Raw genomic sequence first — 23,387 nt, 5'->3', positions numbered from 1 at the left:
GACCTCAGCAGTTGTCGCTCGCGGGCTCCAGAGCACAGGCTCAGTAGTTGTGGCGCACGGGCTTAGTTGTTCCGAAGCATGTGGGATCTTCCCAGACCAGGGCTCGAACCCGTGTTCCCTGTATTGGCAGGCAGATTCTTAACCACTGAGCCACAAAGGAAGCCCTAAAAGTCACTTGTCTTTCTATACACTAATAATGTGCCATCAGAAAGAGAAATGAAGAAAACAATCCCATTTACAATTGCATCTAAAAAATACCTGGGAATAAATTGAACCAAGGATGTGAAAGCACACTGAAAACTGTAAAACACTGATAAAAGAAACTGAACAGACACAAATGAATGGAAAGCTATCCCATGCTCATGGATGCAAAGAACACTGTTAAAATGTCCATTCTACCAAAAGCAATGTTCAAATGCAAAGCAAGCCTGGTCAGAACTCCAATGGCATTCTTCACAGAAATATAGCAAACGTTCCTAACATTTGTGTGGAAACACAAAGGCCCCTGAATAGCCAAAGGGAGTCTGAGAAAGGAGAACAGGTTGCAGGCATCTCCCTCCCTGACTTCACACTACATTACGAAGCTACAGTCACCAAAAAGTGTGCAATTGGCACAAAAACAGGCACGCACACCAGAGGAACAGGACAGAGACCCAAGAAATAAACCTACGGTTATGCGGTAAGTTAATTCACAAGAAAAGAGCCAAGAACATACACTGGGGAAACAACAGTCCCCTCAATAAATGGTGCTGGCAAAACTGGACACCACACACCAAAGAACACTGCAGTCTGTCTACACCACACAAAAACTGGCTAAAAACCCAGTGTTCCACGTGAAGCCCTTCCTCTCCTGGGTCCTCTGAGGACAGACACCCTCAGCACTCAACTAGACACAAGAACCTTCTCCCCCACATTTCCTCACCTTTTCCTTTAGCAGCGTCACCTCCCAGCAGGTCCAGAGGAGACCTGGCTCCTGTCAGCGTGAACCGGACCCCACAGTGTCCCAAAGCCCCAGTGGGTCCTGAGGAGACCCGGCTTCTGCTACATCCATTCTGCTGTAGAAATTCAAATTGAAATAGAGCCAAATGACCCATGAATTCTCCAAAATAGTTAAGGAGCAATTAACTAGAAACCGTAAGAAATGAAATGATTATAGACACAGACTTTACTTATTTTTTTTTTAATATTTATTTATTTAGCTTCGCTGAGTCTTAGCTGTGTCACACGGGACCTTTTTCTTTTTTAAGTTGCAGCATGCGAACTCTTAGTTGAGGCACGTGGGATCTAGTTCCCTGACCAGGGATGGAACCCAGGCCCCCTGCACTGGGAGCACGGAGCCTTAGCCACAGGACCACCAGGGAAGTCCCTAGACACGAACTTTAAAACTTATGCCAAATTCACACAAATTTATTCACAGATATTTCAAATGCAAGGCTATGAAAATTACAGAGAAACATAGAAGAAAATCTACATGACCTTGGGTTTCGTCTATAGATCACGGGCTTTGAGTTTTAACATACAAGGCCAATCACAAAAGAAAAAAATATGGTGGACTTTATAAAATTAAAGATTTCTACTCTCAAAGACCTTATTCACAAAGTCAAAATGAGGCAGGAGATAAATGGTCTCCAGCCTACGCATTTACAACTGGTCTCCGGTTCACACTTCCTGGGGTGAGAAAAAAATGGGCTCCAGGCTGGACATTCATTACCAACCCCCTGTTTACATTTCCTGAAGCAAGAGACAAACGGGCTCCAGGACTACATATTTATGACCGGACTCCTGTCTATATTTCGAGGTCTGCACCTCGATATGAAAACCAGCAACAGAAATAGGGTAAATAACCAGACATTGGACATTTTTATGGGAGGGACAGAGTGGGACTAAACCCTGTTAAAAGATCAAGAGGTCATACATTTCTCATCCTTGGGGCAAGGGAAACATTGCACATGTGCAGAAAGGTTCCTTGGGGGTCAAAAAGGAAGGGGCACCACCCCAAAATAGGTGATGCTAAGGTCGTCCCACAGGCCTCTGGGTGGTAATCCATGTTGGAAAAAAGTTGCGAACGCATGTTGGGGAGGGTCCTAGGGCAGGGCAGCTGTGGAAAAAGAAACCAGATAATTGGCCAGAGGTGAACAGAGACCCGGAAGAACTGCCCTAGATAAGTGACTTAACCGCCTCTCTACTGCGCTCCTCCTCATTAGGGAGGGTGTCCACACCCTTTCTCTCCAGGTGTGCATCTCTGCCTTGCTTCTGTCTGAACTAAACAAACGGTTTCTCTGTGTGCTTTCCCACTTGTTGTTGTGCTATGTCTCTAATAATAAACTTTGTACCTGTTTTTACAGTTTTTACCTCTATGAGAAATGCATTTTTCACTGGGGGCAAGAGCTAGCGGGGGTGGTGGCTAGGATTCCTGGTTTTCATCCAGGCTATCCAGGTTCAATTCCTGGGCAGGGAATGAAGATCTCGCTTCATGCCACCACTCACTGCTGCCTCTCCAAGATAAAAAAGACAAGCCACAAACTGGGAGAAAAATACTTGTAAACCACATATCCAGTAAACGACTTGGACTCAAAATGGACAAAGACCTCTAGAACAACCCCATTTTAAAAATGGGTAAGGATTTGAACACACACCTGGCCAAAAAAGATATACAGCTAATAAAAATCATACAAAAATTATACAAAAAATCATATACTATTAGGGATTTCCAAATTAAAATCGTGAGCCATCACAGCACACCTACTAGGACGGCTAAACTCCAACAAAACTATGGCAACACGGACTGCTGGAGGGTGAGGAGCAACCCCTCCTCATGGCTGGGGTGCAGGCACAGCCACGAGGCAAGACAGTTCCGCAGCTTTTTTCCACAACTAATCAAGCCTCCCCTCGGGGTCCAACAATTATGCGTCCAGTATATAGGCAATTGCTTTGAAAATCTATGTCTAAAAGCAGACAAGGATGCAATTATGCACAGCAGCACTATTCATAATGGCTAAAAACCTGAAGAAATCGGGATATCCTTCACTAGATGACTGCAGAAGCAAAGTGGAGGACATCCATGTCAAGGCGAGCAAAATACACCACGCCAATATATGTCTCTCTGGCATAAGGATTATTTCAGTCTCATTCAAAAAAAGAAAGATAGAAAAAACTGAGTAGAGACTGACCTTTTATGAAGGACATTTATAAGGAAATCTCCATTTGTAACGGAGTGTCCCTCTTTGCACCAGAAATAGAAGGATGATTAAATCTCAAGTCACTCTTATCAACGGAGAAGTCCCAACTTAAATCTGCATACAATACCTTTGTTTACTGTGCTTTGCATGATAACCTGTCACTATTGGCTTCCCCCCTTCCCCAAGGTCTTCTGTTTTTATCTGAAGATGGTATTTGGTATTTAAGGTGATGGCTTTGGCCATTTCAGGGACTGACTCAATTTTTCTGGGTAGCTCCCCTGTATACAGGAGGTATACATGCTGTTAAACTTCTGTTTTTCTACTGTTAATCTGGCTTTTATTAGACGGCGGGGGTGGGGCTCAACCAAGAACCTAGAAGGACAGAGTGAAAATTGTTTTGCCTCCCATACACATGCAATGGAATACTACTCAGCAGAAAGGAACGCACCATCAACCCATGGAAAGACATGGATAAATCCCCAGTATATATTGTTAAGTGAAAGCATCCAGGCTGAGGAGGCTGCACACAGTATGACCCCATTGGTGACACTCTGGGAAAGGCAAAGCTACACAGATGATAAGCAGATCATGCGGTGGGGGGTTTGAAGTGTTCCATGTGACGCTCTAGGATGGATACCTGTCACTATGCATTTGTCTAAGCCCATAGATGTGTATAGCCCAAGGGGTCAATCAAACTCTATTCAAATTTAGTTATTTACAGTGTAGGGGTATTACAGGATGGAATACTCAAGGTGACCGAATCTAACTGTATTAGAAATGCATGGAAAAATCTCACTGTAGGGGATGGGATAAAAGGTGCTGACCTAAGTTAACTGTGGAAATGAACGCAATCTCTAAACTAAATGCAAAATGTACACAAACAGTGGACTTTATTTTATGGAGTTCTTTCCAGGGTGTAGCAGCTAACAATTCTGAAACCTCTGCACATGTAATCTGGAAAGGAGCAATGCATAGGTAAATGGCAGATAGTGGGCACCAAGCTCCTCACTGTGGGAGTGGGAAGTTACAGATAAGCAAGGGGAGAGCCTCTGCCCTCATAATACTTGGCTGAGCTTCCTGGGAGGATGGTGTGGGGAGTTCACTGGCCATAGGACATGCACAGATCTTTACACTGGGAAGGCTGTGAAGACATAGGAAACTCACACCCCATCTTTCCAACCATACCTGCTGCAAACACTCAGCCCTCTGTAATCAGCCAGTTGCACCTTTTTAGACATTCTTGCCCCCAGGCACATAAATGAGCGTGAGGGTCTTGCATTACCTCTAAGCTGTCCCAGAATCCAGGCCCTGAGGGATGGAGCCAGGATGGGGGTGCCTGGGCTCCTGACCAGCAGGTGAGAGGAAGGAGGAAGACCAGTCTGGAGGACAGAGGTTCCCTCAAGTCTGTGAGCCCTGGAGCCCTGATCGGATTCACCCCCAGTGGGGACATGGGTGGGGCCTGCAGTGGTTCTGTTTTCCACCCGGGCCCCTTTGATGAAACCATGGCAGCAATGGGCCCAGAAGTCTCCTGGTGGTGTTTCAAACTGACACAGCAGTTTTACAAAGGAACAGGAGAATGAAGCTGAGCTCCTGACGGCCACTTCTTCTGGCTCTGAGTTGCTTCTGTCAGGCCCACAGACACATCCGTGGAGTCTGCTGTAACCCACCTTCCCCAGCCTGGTCTTTCCTCTCCCTCCCTGCGATGAGTCCCGTGACATTTCCAGCCCGGACCCCTCTCCCAGGCCAGACGCCTCTGTCCAGTCACTGCACCCCCATCTCACCTTGGGGGCTAACAGGGCCCTCAGGGGACCGGGATCCTGCAGCTCCCCACACCCAGGAGCAGCCCCACCTTCCCTGGTTGCTGAGCCCAGACACCGGGTGTAACCGAGCAGGACCCTATGGGGCCTTCCCAGGACAGACCCACCCCCCCACATCCTCTGCTGTAGCTCCTCTCTGAAGTACCTGGATAACAGCATCTGATGCACGCTTCCTGAGTTGTTTTACAGACTTCTACCAGATGGAAGACATTAACTACTGTACTTGATGATCAAGAGCCCCCAGACCTACTGGCACCTAAGGATTGATAATGTTCACCACCCTGTTACCTCACCATCAACCAACCAGAGAATTGTGCACCAGCTGATCTCATACCCTGCGACCCCCTCCTCCAAATTCACACTAATTCCCCTCTACACCCACAGTCTTGGCCCAAGCCCGATCTAGTGCCTGGTTCCTCCATCTGGCCCTGACAAATCTCCCTGCCCCCATGGTGCGTCTCACATCCCACCCCAACGTGGTCTTTCTGAAGCATAAACGAGACTGTGACTCTCTCCCACATGTAATCCCCAAATGTTTCCCCACTTTCGCTAGGGTATCTGCTGGGGGAGACATCTGCCAAGGCCCTGAGAGTCCCCGGCATCCCCACGAGGCTGCTGGCTCCTGGGTTCCCTGACAATGAGCACCTCAGCCGGCCAGGCGAGATGGCACCAAACCCCAGAACTGCTCACCTCAGGATGGGGCTGGCACTGCCGCTGCCTGATCAAAGAGAGCAGAGAAGGGTTCCCCAGCTGGGACACAAACTCTGCACGAGTGGCCTCTCCCTGAGCTATTGCATGATCCCCATGGGACTTGAGGGAAGGAAGGACCCAGGCACATGTTAGTTCCTAAGCAGGATGCTGTGGGCTCAGTTGTGCCCCCGAAAATTCACATGCTGAATCCCTAACCCCCAGGACCGCAGGATGTGGTGGTATTTGGAGATGGGGTTTTTAAAGAGGTGATCAAGGTAAAATGAGGTCACTAGGGTGGATCCTAATCCAATAAGACTGATGTCCTACCAGAAGAGATTAGGACACAGAAGATCATGTGAGAAGATGGCTGTCTACACACCGAGAAGAGAAGCCTCAAGGAAAAACCAGCCTGCAGACACCTTGATCTCAGACGGCATCCAGGACTAGGAGGTAGGTCTGTTGTTCAAGCTCCCCGGTCTGTGGTGTTTGTTATGGCAGCCCCGAGCAGACTCACACACAGGGTAAAGAAGGTCTCACACTAGATAGCCCACTCTCCATTCCCCCGTATGTGAGTTACAGTAGCCTCAGGAACTGAGGAAGGTGTGCCCGAGAAAAGGCACAAGATATGAGATTTTAGGCATAACACGACTGCACTGATACTTTTTTTTTCCTTTTTTAAAGATTTTTAAAATCTTTATTTATTTAATTTATTTTTGGCTGCGTTAGGTCTTCATTGCTGCACACGGGATTTCTCTAGTTGCGGCGAGGGGGGCTTCTCTTCACTGCGGTGTGCGGGCTTCTCATTGCGGTGGCTTCTCTTGTTGCGGAGCACGGGCTCTAGGCGTGGGGGCTCAGTAGTTGTGGCACACGGGCATAGCTGCTCTGCGGCATGTGGGATTTTCCCGGACCAGGTCTCGAACCCGTGTCCCCTGCATCAGCAGGCAGATTATCAACCACTACACCATCAGGGAAGCCCCATGACTGCACTGATCTTAAACGAGCCTGATCTACATTCACACGAGATGGTTTTGTCCTGTATATACACCCACATTAGCACCTTCAGTCTCAAGGGCAGACCTTTGTCTTCACCACCTCCACTGAGAGCATTACCTTAATCTGCTCTGAACCACCTCCTATAGGATTTCCAGAACCACAAAGCATCAGAGACTGCATGCTGCTGTGTAATCATGTTTCACAGGACCAGAGGCTGTGCGCCAGCTTCCGGGTGACCCTGCCACAGCAGAGCCGCCCAGCTGTCCACCAGAACCCACGTCCCTTTCTCCTGTTCACAGCCAGCCTGCACCTCCCAGCCTTCCCACCCATTGCAGCTCCAAATGGAAGTGCTGGAGGTGGTGAGGGCCTTGGCCAGCCTGTGTCCTAGGATGGAGGGCACGGTGCCATGTGGTCACCCCATCCCCTGCTGGTGGGAGCCCTCCACCTGAAAGCAGGGAAGAGAAACAAGGAGGACAGAGCCTGGGCCCTGACCTGTGATAGGCCCTGAACTATCACATGAAGGGAACACAGACATCTTGAGCATCAGACTATTTTGGGGGAACACTTTGTTCCAGTGACAAACCTTTGCTTTAAAAACCAAGGTGCTTTACAGATCCCTCCCCAACTGTAGCAGAAAGTGAGGTTTAATTTCATCATAGAATAAAGTTATGAGGAATTTACAGGCCAAAGAAACTTAGGTTTGGGATACTCAATTAGTGAAGAATCTAAACAGAGTTTGGGCTTGGAGCAGTAAATTAAAGAAGTACCAAGTGTTGTTCATATAGGCTTCTGCACCTTTCACATGAGAGACTTATTTCCTGCTTTCAAGGAGATAGAGAGTCAGAGTGTCCCTCTTGCACCAGCCATTTATTAAGGAACTGTAACTCAAAATAATTGATATGCCATTGTGGAGCAGCCCTCCCTGAGACCTAACAATACACAGAGGTGGGAATACATGCATATATTTCCTTGCATTATCAGCTGAGCACTTTTAGCTCCTATATGTAACTTTTTCATAACATTCTCTAGTAAAAGGAACCAGAGCTCTTTGAAATAACGGCTGACACTAGGACTGACACAGTAAATATATGAGCCAGGACAATCTTGAATCTTATATCAGAAAATAAGGAAGTATCAAGGAAAAAAATCCACAGAGTGGAATGATGTCAAAGGAAAACAGGAGCCAATGGAAAGAGCTCTCAATAGCCAAAGTAGGAATGAACTTAGCAACAAAATCTGGACTGCTGGATTATAACAAAAAGTTAAAAAAACAAAGAAAACAAAGAAAAAAACTGTCCACAGGTGTCCATGCTGGTAAAAATAAGTAACTGCATAGGGTTTTGTTTGTTTGTTTGCTTTAATCAATAAGGTTGACTAGAAATCTCCTATGTGGAAGTCCCAATAATTGATGTGGACACTCAGCCATCCATGGATTGTGGAGGTGGAGATAACTCCTGTCTCCATAAGTGCTGCTTCCCAAAGTAGCTTCCTCCTGGAGAAGACACACAGCACGGAAATAGGAAAAACTTAACTTCCTTGTGGGGAAATCTGACAAACTACCTCAGCCAGGTGACCAAAGTTAATAGTAACAGTGATAAGTTGCCTTGAGAGCCTGTTCCCTTGATATAAAGTGATGAGAAAGCACTTTACCTCTGTGATCTGCTTACTCAAAACGCATAACTCAAGCCTAATCCTGAGAAAAACACCAAGTAAATTCCAATGCAGGACAGTCAACAAAGTATCTGACCAGTACTCCTCACCAATGTCAAGGTCATAGAAACAAGGACAGTCTGAGAAACTGTGAAAGCCCAGAAGAGCCTAAACAGACATGATGACTAAATGTCACATGATACACTGGATGGCATCCTGGAAGAGAAAAACTTAGAATGAAGGAAACCCAAATGAAATATGGATGTCAGTTAATAAGAGACAATTCAGATGAAAACTAGAATGAGAAACCTATTGCATCACACTAGAAATCTAGAGGAAATGGGTAACTTCCTAGTAAAAACACACATTAACAAAACGGAACATAACAAAGGAAAATACAAACACAACAGTTAAGCCACCAAAAGACCTCTTCCCCCTTTTGCTTGTCCTTTCATTGTTCCGGGATTTCGCTCTCCTGGGACAGGGAAGGAACAGAGACACAGCAGTCTGGCAGTTCCCCTAAGTTCGGACCCTGCTCAGTGTCTTCATCTCTCCCAGCCATGCCCCATCCAGTAGGGCACCCAAGGGAGTCTCAGAGATTATTCGTTCTGATGTATCAGCTATGACTTTTTTGATTCCAATGGACTGGACACACTTACTAAAGTAAAATAAAACATTATTTTTAAACGATAGAAATAAATTAATAACTGCAAGAGACAGGTTTAAGAGTGGATTTGGACCTGGCAGTTCTGGTGGCTCACTCTCTTGCAGTGTGATCTGGTCTCCCTCCAATCCTTTGTGCTGCTAAATGCCTTCGGGTGGCCCCATGCACAGGAACACTCTCTCTCGCTGCATCCAGGGCTTCCAGAATCTGCAGGCGACACCCACTCAATGTCCATTTTAACAGAAAAGTAGAGGTTCAGTTAAGGTCAGGGGCTGTGGTCACCCATCCAGGGCTCTTGCTGTCCTCCCTTGATGGCAGGAAGCTCTTCCACTAGCTAAAATAGCAACTTTGCTGTTGGTGGTAAACTCAAGACTCTTGCTTTGGGCATCGGGGCCTCATATCAGAGGCTGGCCCTGATTGCCAGTGTACCTCAAAAGGCACACAGACTTCATTCGTGTCCCTGGGAGGTGGGAGCCCAGGAGTCACACCTGCCCTCTGACTATATTAATCACCCACCTCCACAGAACACATTTGCTCATTTTCCAGTCTCTGCTCTCTCCTTTACAGAGAACAGAAACCAAACGGTAGGTGGTAAGGAAACTGTTACTCAGCAGAGCAGTGTCTCAAGGATGATTCTATACCGTGGAATCCACAGTTGGCTGGCTTTCCGGAGGCCGCAGGGACTGGGCCCGGATGCACGTGGCTCCTGGAGACCACGTGGCCTCAGGGTGAAAACACCAGCTGGGAAGCCACTTGCTCCCATACCTTTGATTTTTAATGAGTATGAATGTCAAAGATTTGCAACAACCCGAAGGCCAGAGGATTGCAGGGCCACGGTCTGCTGTATGCTGGTTGTGGCCAGGGCCACACTCAATGTCTGGAGGGTTACGTCCTCTCGGAAGGCTGAGAGGCTATAAGGGAGGAGGCCCTTTTCTCAATCACATGGATGTAGGGAACTGAAACATCCCAAGGGGCCGTCTACGCTGCCCAGGTAGCTGTTCAATTGCCCAGCAGCAACGTCAGCTCAGTGATTGGCCACAGGGGCTTGACAGGGCCCAGGCAGGCCTGAGCTGGAGGACCACAGATGCCTGCCTGGATGGTCAGGGGTCAAGGGATATTCTGAGATTTTATTATCTACTACTGCCCACTCAAATGGGACAAAGGATGCAGCCAGTCCTGAAGGGCACCGCCAGCCCTCAAGAAAGCAGCATATGGGGGCTGGCAGCGCTACAGCCTTGCATGCATGCCAACATGTCCCACTCAGTGCACTGCGTGTCAGGGCTGGGCTGGAACCTGGGTCCGGCCCCACCCTCCCCAGGTTGGCGGCGGGGGACCTTCCTGACTTCTGAGGCCCTCCACAACCACAGACTGAGGTTAAGTTGGCGATGAAACAGCCAGCAACCAGAGCAGACATTTCATTCATCTTCTTTAGAGTCCAGGATGCGGAGAGGAAGCAGAGGCGGAGCAGAAAACCAAGAGTCCAGCTCGATCCCGCGTCACTTGTACCAGGTGAGTCCCGTCCATCCTGCAGGCTCAGATAGAAGAGAGAGGGGAAGGCGAAGCAGGCCCATTAGACCGTGAACACTAGGTGTGTAAAGTATGAGTACTTTCTGGTTTTCTTTTTATTTACAGGAATTTCTATTTTTCAATCATTAAGATACACTATTAGTAAAATAAAAAGATTAAAATTGTGTACACCTTTTCACACGCCCCTCACTAAATGTGAATTCTCTAGAAGGTACACATCTTCTGAAATCTCTTCTTACAAGAGTCACGGATTTACTTACTAAAAGCTGGCTGGAATCAACACAGGTGACTTTGCAGTTTTAGGATTGCCTGGGTCCGTGGCTTGCCGGGCTGCAGTTCCTACTTTCCAGCTCTGTAAGATGCAGGTGGAGAAGCAAGGGTGAGACCTGTCTCTCTATGAGCTGTTCAGCTAGGACTCTGAGGTACCTACCTTGTGCAGCACATGGTAGCAGAAGCACGGGTCACAGCAGGAACAGAGTACTTGGTCTCGGCCCTTAGATGACCCAGAGTGGACATTACATACTCAGCCAACAACCAGAAAAGAGAGTCCCTTTATTAAAAAAAAGAAAAAAAAAAGACATTCAGCCAGCACCTGGGATTCACCCAGGCCTGCTCTTACCTTCTGTTCCCCCTCTAACACAGGCCAACGAGATAGCTCTCGGCAAAACTGTGTTCCCACTCACCTCCCACCCACCTCAGTCAGGTCTTGCTGAACCCAGAGCACCAGGAATGCTGATCATCCTTCCAGTTTGGGGCCCCAAGGCTATAAGCTCATCCCAGCGGGCCAGCTCTCTGGGGTCCTTCCGGCACACTCCCGAGGGGAGTGATGGGGACGCAGCTGGAATCTGAGTCGCACAGTCTGCTCATTTCACCTTCACTCGTTACGAAAAAGGTCTTTACCCATGAAACATTCACCCCACTTTTGGTCCTTTAAAAAAACAAATTTTCTTAGGAACTATTACACCAAAGTATCTTCCGGAAAGCAAACGTTCAGCAATAAGATTTACTTCAGTACAATTTCATTTTATGTACATACAAGTATACTTAAAGAGGACCATGTATAAAATGAGATGCCTAGTTTGCCATTTCTTTGAAGTCTGAGGCACCTGAGGTTTATGATTGTTCCTTTCATAGAGTACTGTATTCCCGCCTTTATCTCCAGACCCAAGGATGGGGAACAAAGGTGAAACAGGTCTGCACACTGCAAAATGTCTTCAGAAATCTGCAAACCCAGCTTCTTACAGGAGTTAAAGGTTAAGCACCAGGACAATGAAAGGGTGTGTGGGGGAAGGAATAGCAAGTAACCAAAACAAGGTGTCTGCGACCAGCCCACCTTCTCTGTCAGGACTGTGCACCTGGAGCTGGTCTCTGTGTTTGGGGAGCCCTTGTGCTTCACAGAAGCAGTGCTGAGCCAGGGCGGAGGAGCTGGCCACAGACACCACCTGCCAAGTACCCACTCTCAGTCCTGAGCTAAGCTTAAACCATAATTACATTTATTTGCTTATTTACTGTGACAGGCAATGTGTTCAGTACTTGGAGTGACTATATCTCCCCCATTTTATTTTTTTAAACCACTTTATGAAGGTATCAATGACATACAGAAAGCTGTACATGATTAATACATGCAACTTTGTGAGTATGGAGACAGATTACACCCATGAAACCATCACCACAATCTACACCGTAAACATATGTGTCACTCCAAAGGTGTCCTCCCGACCTATTCATTCCTTTATTATTATTCCTATTATCATCATTCTTTGTGTGTATGGTAAGAACACTTAAGATAGGAGCCATCCTCAGTAAATTTTAAGCACACAATACAGTATTGTTAACTACAGGCACCATATTATACAGCAGAACTCCAGAACTTGTTCATCTGGCATAACTGAAACTTTGTGCCCTTGGACTAGCACCTCCCAATTTCTCAGGGACTCAGAAGGGGTGACCTGTTGCCTCGGGCCTTGACAGCTGGGAGGAGGCAGAACCTTGGCGTCTTCCTGCTCTGTCCAGACCTGCGCGCGGTCTGCAAATGCTGTGCCCCTGGCCGCAGCCCCTTGCTCACACGCCCTGGTGTAAAACCCCAAGTTTGGACCCCAGGCCACCCATGCATGAGTGGCAGAAACCCTTCCCCAGGGACCTCCCTCTGCCTCCTTTTTCTAGTCTTCTCCCTCCCTCCCTCCCATGCCTCTCCTTGCTTCCCCGTGAAGAAGGAGCTGGTGGAGAAAAGCGAAGCCCAGCGGCTACAATGACACACACACACACACTGCTCCCTGCGGTGACGGCTGCTCTGAGTGGTCGGTGCGTTCACACATTAAGCCTCATGACGACCTCGGGAGGGCAGTCCTCACTGTTCCCCCATTTCACAGATGAGGGCCCGAGGCAGAGGACAGCAGTAGCGCATCCACCCTCACACAGGATGAGGCCCAGACGCCCCTAACCTGTGGCTCACCTGGCTCCAGCCACAGCCGCCTCGGGTTCTCGCAGACTCTGCTGTGTCTTTTCCACAAATCCCTTCGACACCTACAGGCTCTTAACGAATCTACGAGGGCAAGTTACTCAAGTTCGTCTGAAAAACACCCCCCCGCAGGCTTCTAACCAGCTATGAGCACGGGAAAAACTGAAGACAGATGGGAGAGCCCAGGTTACAGAAGAGGTTGAAGCAGCTGCTTTGTTGGCACAGTAGGAGAAGGGAGAGCTTGGCAAGGAAAAGAAGGTGCGTGGCTGGGAAGGAGGGGCGTGTGGACCCTCTCAAAGCCCCGTCCTCCACTCAAGCACAGACTTGGACCAAGCCCAAAGCAATGTGAGGACTCTGCAGTCAACAGGTTGAAGAAGGCGTACACCCTAGACCAAGGCCAAGTGCCAGCCAATGTCTTCAGAAGGGAAGAAAAATATAAAGTAGGCGGCTCTGCTTGGAGTCTTTGAGATTGAGCTGCGAGGGGCAGACCCCAGCATCATGCCACTCCAGCACATGTTCATGCCCAGAGGTACCTTCTCCACGGGGAACTGTGGACATTTGTAGAACATATCTGCCCTTTTTCTCCACAGAAGAAGAACCTGAGAGTCAGAGAACTGAGGTATCCCATGGAGGAGCACACACCGTTTACAGGTTGTAAATAGCTTCAGGAGGTCACCACTGCTGACCAAGCCCCAGCTACATGCGCATTTAGGCACACAGGTGGGTCAAGAGTCAGGCAGGGTCCTTTTGCAAAGCTGCCTCGCTAAGCTTCCACTCTAATAAGGTTTTGGTTACAGAAATGCATACGCATGGCAGAAGTTTTTAAAATGCAGAAGATAACTGAGAAGTAAAAATTCCCTGTGATTCCCTCCCAAGAGATATTACCGCCACTAACCTACTGATCCATCCATATCCTTTCAGCCTCAGGCTGAGCCCCTCTGACCTGGACGTCAGTCTGGCGTGGACACCACACCCCGCACGACCTCTCGATGTCCAGTGCGGAGTGGCCAGCGTGCTGGGGCTTGGGGATGGGGTGGTCTGCGCCTGGGAGAGCCTTCTGAAGAGGGCAGCTCCGAAAGGCCCAGGCCGCGGGGCACGGTGCGAGACTGTGTCGTCGTCACACCTCTGCTGCTGACCAGCGGGTCCCGGAGCCTCGCGACTCAGGGGCGCTCCGCACGGCAGCCGCCACCTCGCTGCTAATCGGCCTGATTCGTCTCTTTCTACCCCAAATACCACCCTGTGCATTACCAGTGCTGCCAAGACCACGCCTGCTAGCGCCAAATCCAGCAATCCCCCCTCCTGGCTTTGCAGACCCTGCTCTACAACAGCGGGGAGCGTGGGGGCGAAGCGCACTCTGAGTGCACAGAATTCAGGGAGCTAACGAGGCCCTCAGGCCCCGACCCCTAAAGCCAGGGCACCGGGTCACTCACCAGCAGCGGACAGCAAAAGGCCCTTAAATCGGAGCAAGCTACAGGAGAGGACCATCGCCCCCTTGTGGGAAGGAAGGGGGTTGGGCTGTCTCCTGAGCTTCTCCTGGAGGCCAGCATTGTCACATGCATAGGTTTCTCACCCTCAGCACTGCTGACATTCTGGGCTGAATCGCTCCCTGTGGTGGGCTTTGTCCTGGGCATTGCAGTGTGTTTAGCAGCGTCCCTGGCCACCGGCCGCTAGCCCACCCTCCAGACATTGCCAGGTGTCTCTGGGGAGGGAGGGTAAACTGTTCTGTCCAGGGACCCCTGCACTCATCCTGCCGCTCCGGCCAGCCCAGGGGCCACCGCGCCTGCAGGACTCGCCTCCTAACCAGGCATACCGCGGAGGGGGGGCGGGGAGGGTACAGGCTGGAGTCTCTTCTCCCCCAGAGTTGGCATCCGAAAATCCTAACTGCTGATTCTGCAACTCCCATGAGGTTGACATTTCTCCCCTCTCTTATCAGGGGCTTGAAAACAATTTATCTCTCTGTGGTTTCATTATTAAATCCCTTTTCTTTCTGATGAAAATGCCTTTGGTCCCTAAATACATAGAAGTTTAAGATTTTAAGTGTACTGCTACTTCTGTTTTAGATACTGATGACTATGAGGGCAAACCTAGGCCTTTTGGGAAACACATTTTTCTGGGTCTATAACATGTTTCCTTTTTGATACTGGGGGGCTCGGGTAGCAGTTTGGGATGGATTATTTGAAGCTAAAGATTTGAGGATTGCATCCTTACACCTGCCTATTTGCCCTCTCAGTCTCCATCTGAAACGAGCCTGGATACATGGACAGTGTGGACCTCGGCAGCCAGGATCTCAGTGAAGGGACGCCGCTGGCTGAGCTCTGTCCGTTCATGTGAAGGGCAAACTGCTCACTCCTGGACCTCTCCACCTTGGACCAGGTGTCGCATTGCAGGGAAGGTACAACCTCCAGACACTTTTATTGGCAGACCTCTTTAAAGATTTCAAAGTGGGGCCACATGGTGTACGTTTGTTGCCAGGATTTCGCCATGCATACGGGAGGGAAGCGCTGTGGTGCCCACCTTACAAATAAAGAAAGCTGAGGCTCACTTAAGTGGCTTGCCCAAGTTGACCTAGATTCTGGTCTTTCATGGGATGCCTGCAGGACACACAACAGGAATATAAGGCCTCTACACACTCCCAACACCTCTGATGAGATGGCTTCTGCCGTCAGGCCCCCATTTCCCAGCGGACACGTAGCACACTTACACGTGCTTCCTAACAAGTGAAAAGAGACACGAGCTACACACTGGGCACTTCCCTGAATCAGCATTTCTACACGGGGTGTTCTGTGTGTAGTGAACTGCCTCAACTAAGGAATGCCTGAGTTAGGCCTCTGGGCCTGTGCTTGCTCCAAAAGCCTGCACTGTAACACGAAGAAATGTGCTTTACTCACAGTTGGAACGCCAGCCAACTTTCTCTTGGAGGCACGGTAACTTCAAGTAGGAAGTCCTAGAAGGAATGCTTAGCAGAGTGCATTTTCAGTAGAGCTCACAATAGGGCAATGAGGCACAATTCCATGGCATGTTAGACGGGGTAGAAACGTTTTCCTAAAGCTGCTGGAGTGCTGAGGAAATCTAGTTCTCTCAAGTAAGACTGTAGCATGTTGCCCTTTGCTCGGCATACACAGAGGGCATCTGAAGTGCCAACTGACCTGGCTGTTGCTCAGCAAACATAGAGGGGTCTGGGGGTACTCAGTGATCTGTAGGGAAAAGGGTGCCAATCGGGGGGCTTAGGAGTCCTGAAAAGGGTACTTCCTCTAAAATAAAGCAGAAGAGTGACTAAGACATCATGGAAGCAGCTGCACGACTCCCTTTCTGCACGGCTACTCAGAGCATTACCTCGAGGCCAGTACTCACGTTAAGTTTCCCTTTACCTCTAGACCGTGGGAGGATGAGCTCCACCCCGGCCATCGAAGCACCCGGCTTAGCTAGAGAAAACTCATTTTCTTCCCAAAGTCATGCCTACAGTGGCTAGTGGCCTGTCAACAGCAGTCAATTTCAAGTAGCTTCAAGGCAGCATGAATGGAGCTTTCATAATGGGAAAGCAAGGCTAGTTCCATCAGGCCCCCATTTCCACGGGCACACGCAGCATACATCCCTGTGCTTTCTAACAAGTCCAAAGAGACACAGGTTACCCAGTGGTTCCTTCCCTGAATCAACTCCTCGAAACAGGGTGTTCTGCAAACAGCGAACTGCCTCAACCAAGGAACGCCCCAGCTTAGCTTCCGGGCCCGTGGCTCTTCAAAAGCCTGCAGTGTTACACGAGGAACTGGGCTTTAGTTGCAGTCGGAACGCAAGCAGACATTCTCCTGGAGGCAGGGTGACTTCAGGCAGGGGGTCCCAGATCGAATGCGAAGCCGAGGGTTGTTCTCAGTGCAGCTCAGACTAGGGCAATGAGTCACACTTGCACGGTATGTTGGACCTGCTAGAAAGGTGTTCGTCGACCTGTGGGAGTGTGGAGGAAATCAAGCTGTCCCAAGAAAGAGTGCAGTCTGTTGCCCTACACTCGGCATACACAGAGTGGCTCCGAAGGGCTACAGGCCTGGATGTGGCTTAGCAGGCCCATGGGGGCCTGAGGGTATTCAGTGTTCTAGCAGGGAATAGGGTGCCCACGCGAGGCTCCTACATGTCCTGCAAAGCGTACTGACGTTAAAATAAGGCAGAGCAACGGCTATGGCCTCCTGGAAACCGCTGCACGCCTCCACTTCTGCACGGCAATTCAGGGCCTTACCTCGAGACAACTGCTCACGCTGAGTGTCCCGTTAGCGCCACAGCATGGTAGGATGCTGACTTTCTCCTCGAGCAGAGTGATTTCAGGTACGAGGTCTTCGAAGAATTCTAAGCAGAGTGTTTTCTCACGGCAGCTCAGACGGGGGCTGTGACGAACACTTCCATGGCACGTCGCACTGGATAGAAATGTGGTCCTGAGGCTGTTGCAGTGCTCTGGAAATGGAGCTCTCCTTAAGGAACGAGCAGTGTGTTGCCCATCACTCGGCATACACAGAGGGCCTCTGAGGGACCGACCTTTGGGCCTCGATGTTGCTCAGCAGGCCCACAGGGGTCTGGAGGCACTCAGGGATCCTGGAGGGAAAATCATGCACACCCGAGGGGCCCAGGAGTCCTGAAAAGGGTACTTCCTTTAAAATAAAGCAGAACAGGGGCTTCGCTGGTGGCGCAGTGGTTGAGAATCTGCCTGCCAATGCAGGGGACACGGGTTCGAACCCCGGTCTGGGAGGATCCCACATGCCGCAGAGAAACTGGGCCCGTGAGCCACAACTACTGAGCCTGTGCCTCTGGAGCCTGTGCTCCCCAACAAGAGAGGCCACGATAGTGAGAGGCCTACGCACCGCGATGAAGACTGGCCCCCACTTGACGCAACTGCAGAGAGCCCTAGCACAAAAACGAAGACCCAACATAACAATCAATCAATCAATCAAAAATCTTTAAAAAAAAAAATAAAAACAAAAAAAAATAAAATAAAATAAAGCAGAACAGCGACTAAGACCTCATGGAAAGAGCTGCATACCTTCCTTTCGGCGCGGCTACTCAGGGACTTACCTCAAGGCCAGTACTCACGTTGAGTTTCCCTTTAGCTCTAGAACATGGCAAGATGAGCTCCACCCCAGCCATCGAAGCACCCGGCTTACCTGGAGAAAACTCATTTTCTTCCCAGAGCCATGCCTACAGTGGCTAGTGGCCTGTCAACAGCAGTCAATTTCAAGAAGCTTCAAGGCAGCATGAATGGAGCTTTCAAAATGGGAAAGCAAGGCTAGTTCCATCAGGCCCCCACTTCCACGGGCACACGCAGCATACATCCCTGTGCTTTCTAACAAGTCCAAAGAGACACAGGTTACCCAGTGGTTCCTTCCCTGAATCAACTCCTCGAAGCAGGGTGTTCTGCAAATAGCGAACTGCCTCAACCAAGGAACGCCCCAGCTAGGCCTCCGGGCCCGTGGCTCTTCAAAAGCCTGCAGTGTTACACGAGGAACTGGGCTTTTGTTGCAGTCGGAACGCAAGCCGACTTTCTCCTGGAGGCAGGGTGACTTCAGACAGGGGGTCCCAGATGGAATGCGAAGCCGAGGGTTTTTTTTCTGTGTAGCTCAGACTAGGGCAATGAGCCAGACTTGCACGGCATGTTGGACCTGTTAGAACAGTGTTCGTGGACCTGTGGGACTGCTGGGGAAATCAAGCTGTCCCAAGAAAAAGTGCAGTGTGTTGCCCTACACTCGGCATACACAGAGTGGGTCCGAAGGGCTACGGGCCTGGATGTGGCTTAGCGGGCCCATGGGGGCCTGGGGGGACTCAGTGTTCTTGCAGGGAATAGGGTGCCCACGCGAGGCTCCTAGATATCCTGCAAACCATACTGATGTTAAAATAATGCAGAGCAGGGGCTTCGCTTGTGGTGCAGTGGTTGGGAATCCACCTGCCGATGCTGGGGACATGGGTTCGAGCCCTGGTCCACCAAGATCTCACATGCTGCGGAGCAACTAAGCCTGTGATCCACAACGACTGAGCCTGCGCTCTAGAGTCCGGGAGCCACAACTACTGAGCCCGCATGCCACAATTACTGAAGTCCGTGTGCCTAGAGCCTCTGCTCCACAACAAGAGGAGCCACCTCAATGAGAAGCCCGCGCACCGCAACGAAGAGTAGACCCCGCTTGCTGCAACTAGAGAAAGCTCACATGCAGCAACGAAGACCCAACACAATAAAAAAAAAAAAAGTTAAATTAAATAAATAAATAAATAGATAGATACAAAGACAGATAAACAAATGAATAAATAAATAAATTAACGCTGAGCAGCAGCTACGGCCTCCTGAAAACTGCAGCACGCCTCCGCTTCTGTACGGCAATTCAGGCCCTTACCTCGAGGCAACTGCTCACGCTGAGTGTCCCGTTAGCGCCACAGCATGGTGGGATGCTGACTTTCTCCTCGAGCAGAGTGACTTCAGGTACGAGGTTCACGAAGAATTCTAAGCAGAGTGTTTCCTCTTGGCAGCTGAGACGGGGGCCGTGACGAACACTTCCATGGCACGTCGCACTGGCTAGAAATGTGGTCCTGAGGCTGCTCCAGTGCTCTGGAAATGGAGCTCTCCTTAAGGAACGTGCAGGGTGTTACCCATCACTCTTCATACACAGAGGGCCTCCGAAGGACCGACCTTTGGGCCTCGATGTTGCTCAGCAGGCCCACAGGGGTCTGGAGGCACTCAGGGATCCTGGAGGGAAAATCATGCACACCCGAGGGGCCCAGGAGTCCTGAAAAGGGTACTTCCTTTAAAATAAAGCAGAACAGTGGCTTCCCTGGTGGCACAGTGGTTGAGAATCTGCCTGCCAACGCAGGGTACACAGGTTCGAGCCCTGGTCTGGGAGGATCACACATGCCGCAGAGCAACTGGGCCCGTGAGCCACAACTACTGAGCCTGCGCCTCTGGAGCCTGTGCTCCACAACAAGAGAGGCTGCGATAGTGAGAGGCCTACGCACCGCAATGAAGAGTGGCCCCTACTTACCGCAATTGGAGAGAGCCCTAGCACAAAAACGAAGGCCCAACATAGCAGTCAATCAATCAATCAATAAGTCTTAAAAAAACAATAAAAAATAAAAAAAATAAAATAAAGCAGAACAGCGACTAAGACCTCATGGAAAGAGCTGCATGCCTCCCTTTCTGCACGGCTACACAGGGACTTACCTCGAGGCCAGTACTCACGTTGAGTTTCCCTTTAGCTCTAGAGCGTGGCAGGATGAGCTCCACCGCGGCCATCCAAGCACCCGGCTTACGTAGAAAAAACTCATTTTCTTCCCAGAGCCATGCCTACAGTGGCTAGTGGCCTGTCAACAGCAGTCAATTTCAAGTAGCTTCAAGGCAGCATGAATGGAGCTTTCGAAATGGGAAAGCAAGGCTAGTTCCATCAGGCCCCCAATTCCACGGGCACACGCAGCATACATCCCTGTGCTTTCTAACAAGTCCCAAGAGTCACAGGTTATGCAGTGGTTCCTTCCTTGAATCAACTCCTCGAAGCAGGGTGTTCTGCAAACAGCAAACTGCCTCAACCAAGGAACACACCAGCTAAACCTCCGGGGCCGTGGCTCTTCAAAAGCCTGCAGTGATACACGAGGAACTGGGCTTTAGTTGCAGTCGGAACGCAAGCCGACATTCTCCTGGAGGCAGGGTGACTTCAGGCAGGGGGTCCCAGATCGAATGTGAAGCCGAGGGTTGTTCTCAGTGCAGCTCACACTAGGGCAATGAGTCACACTTGCACGGTATGTTGGGCCTGCTAGAAAGGTGTTCGTCGACCTGTGGGAGTGTGGAGGAAATCAAGCTGTCCCAAGAAAGAGTGCAGTCTGTTGCCTTGCACTCAGCATACACAGAGTGGTTCCAAAGGGCTACTGGCCTGGATGTGGCTTAGCAGGCCCATGGGGGCCTGAGGGTACTCAGTGTTCTTGCAGGGGATAGGGTGCCTACGCAGGGTTCCTAGATGTCCTGCAAAGCGTACTGACGTTAAAACAATGCAGAGCAGCGGCTACGGCCTCCTGGAAACTGCTGCACGCCTCCGCTTCTGCATGGCAATTCAGGGCCTTACCTCGAGACAACTGCTCACGCTGAGTGTCCCGTTAGCGACACAGCATGGTAGGATGCTGACTTTCTCCTCGAGCAGAGTGACTTCAGATACGAGGTCCTCGAAGAATCCTAAGCAGAGTGTTTTCTCATGGCAGCTCAAACGGAGGCCATGACGAACACTTCCATGGCACGTCGCACTGGCTAGAAATGTGGTCCTGAGGCTGCTCCAGTGCTCTGGAAATGTAGCTCTCTTTAAGAAACGTGCAGGGTGTTGCCCATCACTCGGCATACACAGAGGGCCTCCGAGGGAACGACCTTTGGGCCTCGATATTACTTAGGAGGCCCACAGGGGTCTGGAGGTACTCACTAATCTTGGAGGGAAAATGATGCACACCCGAGGGGCCTAGGAGTCCTGAAAAGGGTACTTCCTTTAAATTAAAGCAGAACAGGGGCTTCCCTGGTTGCGCAGTGGTTGAGAATCTGCCTGCCAATGCAGGGTACACGGGTTCGAGCCCTGATCTGGGAGGATCCCACAGGCCGCGGGGCAACTGGGCCCGTGAGCCACAACTACTGAGCCTGCGCCTCTGGAGCCTGTGCTCCCAACAAGAGAGGCCGCGATAGTGAGAGGCCTACGCACCGCGATGAAGAGTGGCCCCCACTTACCGCAACTGTAGAGGGCCCTAGCACAGAAACGAAGATCCAACATAACAATCAATCAATCAAGAAATAAATCTCAAAAAAACAATAAAAAATAAAAAAATAAAATAAAATAAAGCAGCACAGTGACTAAGACCTCATGGAAAGAGCTGCATGCCTCCCTTTCTGCGCGGCTACTCAGGGACTTACCTCGAGGCCAGTACTCACGTTGAGTTTCCCTTTAGCTCTAGAGCATGGCAGGATGAGCTCCACCCCGCCCATCGAAGCACCCGGCTTACCGAGAGAAAACTCATTTTCTTCCCAGAGCCATGCCTACAGTGGCTAGTGGCCTGTCAACAGCAGTCAATTTCAAGTAGCTTCAAGGCAGCATGAATGGAGCTTTCAAAATGGGAAAGCAAGGCTAGTTCCATCAGGCCCCCATTTTCACGGGCACACGCAGCATACATCCCTGTGCTTTCTAACAAGTCCAAACAGACACAGGTTACCCAGTGGTTCCTTCCCTGAATCAACTCCTCGAAGCAGGGTGTTCTGCAAACAGCGAACTGCCTCAACCAAGGAACGCCCCAGCTTAGCTTCCGGGCCCGTGGCTCTTCAAAAGCCTGCAGTGTTACACGAGGAACTGGGCTTTAGTTGCAGTCGGAACGCAAGCCGACATTCTCTTGGAGGCAGGGTGACTTCAGGCAGGGGGTCCCAGATCGAATGCGAAGCCGAGGGTTATTCTCAGTACAGCTCAGACTAGGGCAATGAGTCACACTTGCACGGTATGTTGGACCTGCTAGAAAGGTGTTCGTCGACCTGTGGGAGTGTGGAGGAAATCAAGCTGTCCCAAGAAAGAGTGCAGTCTGTTGCCCTACACTCGGCATACACAGGGTGGCTCCGAAGGGCTACTGGCCTGGATGTGGCTTAGCAGGCCCATGGGGGCCTGAGGGTACTCAGTGTTCTTGCAGGGAATAGGGTGCCCACGCGGGGTTCCTAGATGTCCTGCAAAGTGTACTGACGTTAAACCAATGCACAGCAGCGGCTACGGCCTCATGGAAAATGCTGCACGCCTCCGCTTCTGTATGGCAATTCAGGGCCTTACCTTGAGGCACGTACTCTCGCTGAGTGTCCCTTTAGTGACACAGCATGGTAGGATGCTGACTTTCTCCTCGAGCAGAGTGACTTCAGGTACGAGGTCCTCGAAGAATCCTAAGCAGAGTGTTTTCTCATGGCAGCTCAGACGGGGGCCGTGACGAACACTTCCATGGCACGTCGCACTGGCTAGAAATGTGGTCCTGAGTCTGTTCCAGTGCTCTGGAAATGTAGCTCTCCTTAAGGAACGAGCAGTGTGTTGCCCATCACTCGGCATACACAGAGGGCCTCCGAAGGCCCGACCTTTGGGCCTCGATGTTGCCTAGCAGGCCCACAGGGGTCTGGAGGTACTCACTGATCTTGGAGGGAAAATCATGCTCACCCGAGGGGCCTAGGAGTCCTGAAAAGGGTACTTTCTTTAAAATAAAGCAGAACAGGGGCTTCCCTGGTTGCGCAGTTGTTGAGAATCTGCCTGTTAACGCAGGGTACACGGGTTCGAGCCCTGGTCTGGGAGGATCCCAAATGCCGCGGAGCACCTGGGCCCGTGAGCCACAACTACTGAGCCTGCGCCTCTGGAGCCTGTGCTCCGCAACAAGAGAGGCCGTGATAGTGAGAGGCCTACGAACCGCGC

The 23,387-nt window shown here is 50.3% G+C and overlaps 1 long non-coding RNA gene across 6 annotated transcripts; it reads right to left on the bottom strand.

Moving 5' to 3' along the window:
- Window positions 1-929: 929 nt before the first annotated feature.
- LOC132371144 (uncharacterized) lies at window positions 930-22,613 on the bottom strand. 6 transcript variants are annotated; one of them, XR_009504769.1, is made up of 8 exons: window positions 19,338-22,613; window positions 17,204-18,614; window positions 12,973-16,917; window positions 11,215-11,448; window positions 10,951-11,070; window positions 10,781-10,872; window positions 9,070-10,525; window positions 930-1,055 (listed from the first exon to the last, which is right to left on the bottom strand). It is a non-coding gene; the product is annotated as an uncharacterized LOC132371144 (long non-coding RNA). The 6 variants fall into 6 exon arrangements; XR_009504770.1 differs by lacking the exon at window positions 930-1,055 and adding an exon at window positions 6,408-6,615; XR_009504767.1 differs by lacking the exon at window positions 930-1,055 and having other exon boundaries at window positions 7,526-10,525; window positions 17,204-17,415; window positions 17,497-18,614.
- Window positions 22,614-23,387: the final 774 nt, after the last annotated feature.

This window comes from Balaenoptera ricei, chromosome 8 (assembly GCF_028023285.1).
Source record: "Balaenoptera ricei isolate mBalRic1 chromosome 8, mBalRic1.hap2, whole genome shotgun sequence".
In the NCBI taxonomy this organism is placed as follows: Eukaryota; Metazoa; Chordata; class Mammalia; order Artiodactyla; family Balaenopteridae; genus Balaenoptera; species Balaenoptera ricei.
Note: the sequence above shows the minus strand (reverse complement) of the source record. Positions and strands in the feature narration are given on the sequence as shown.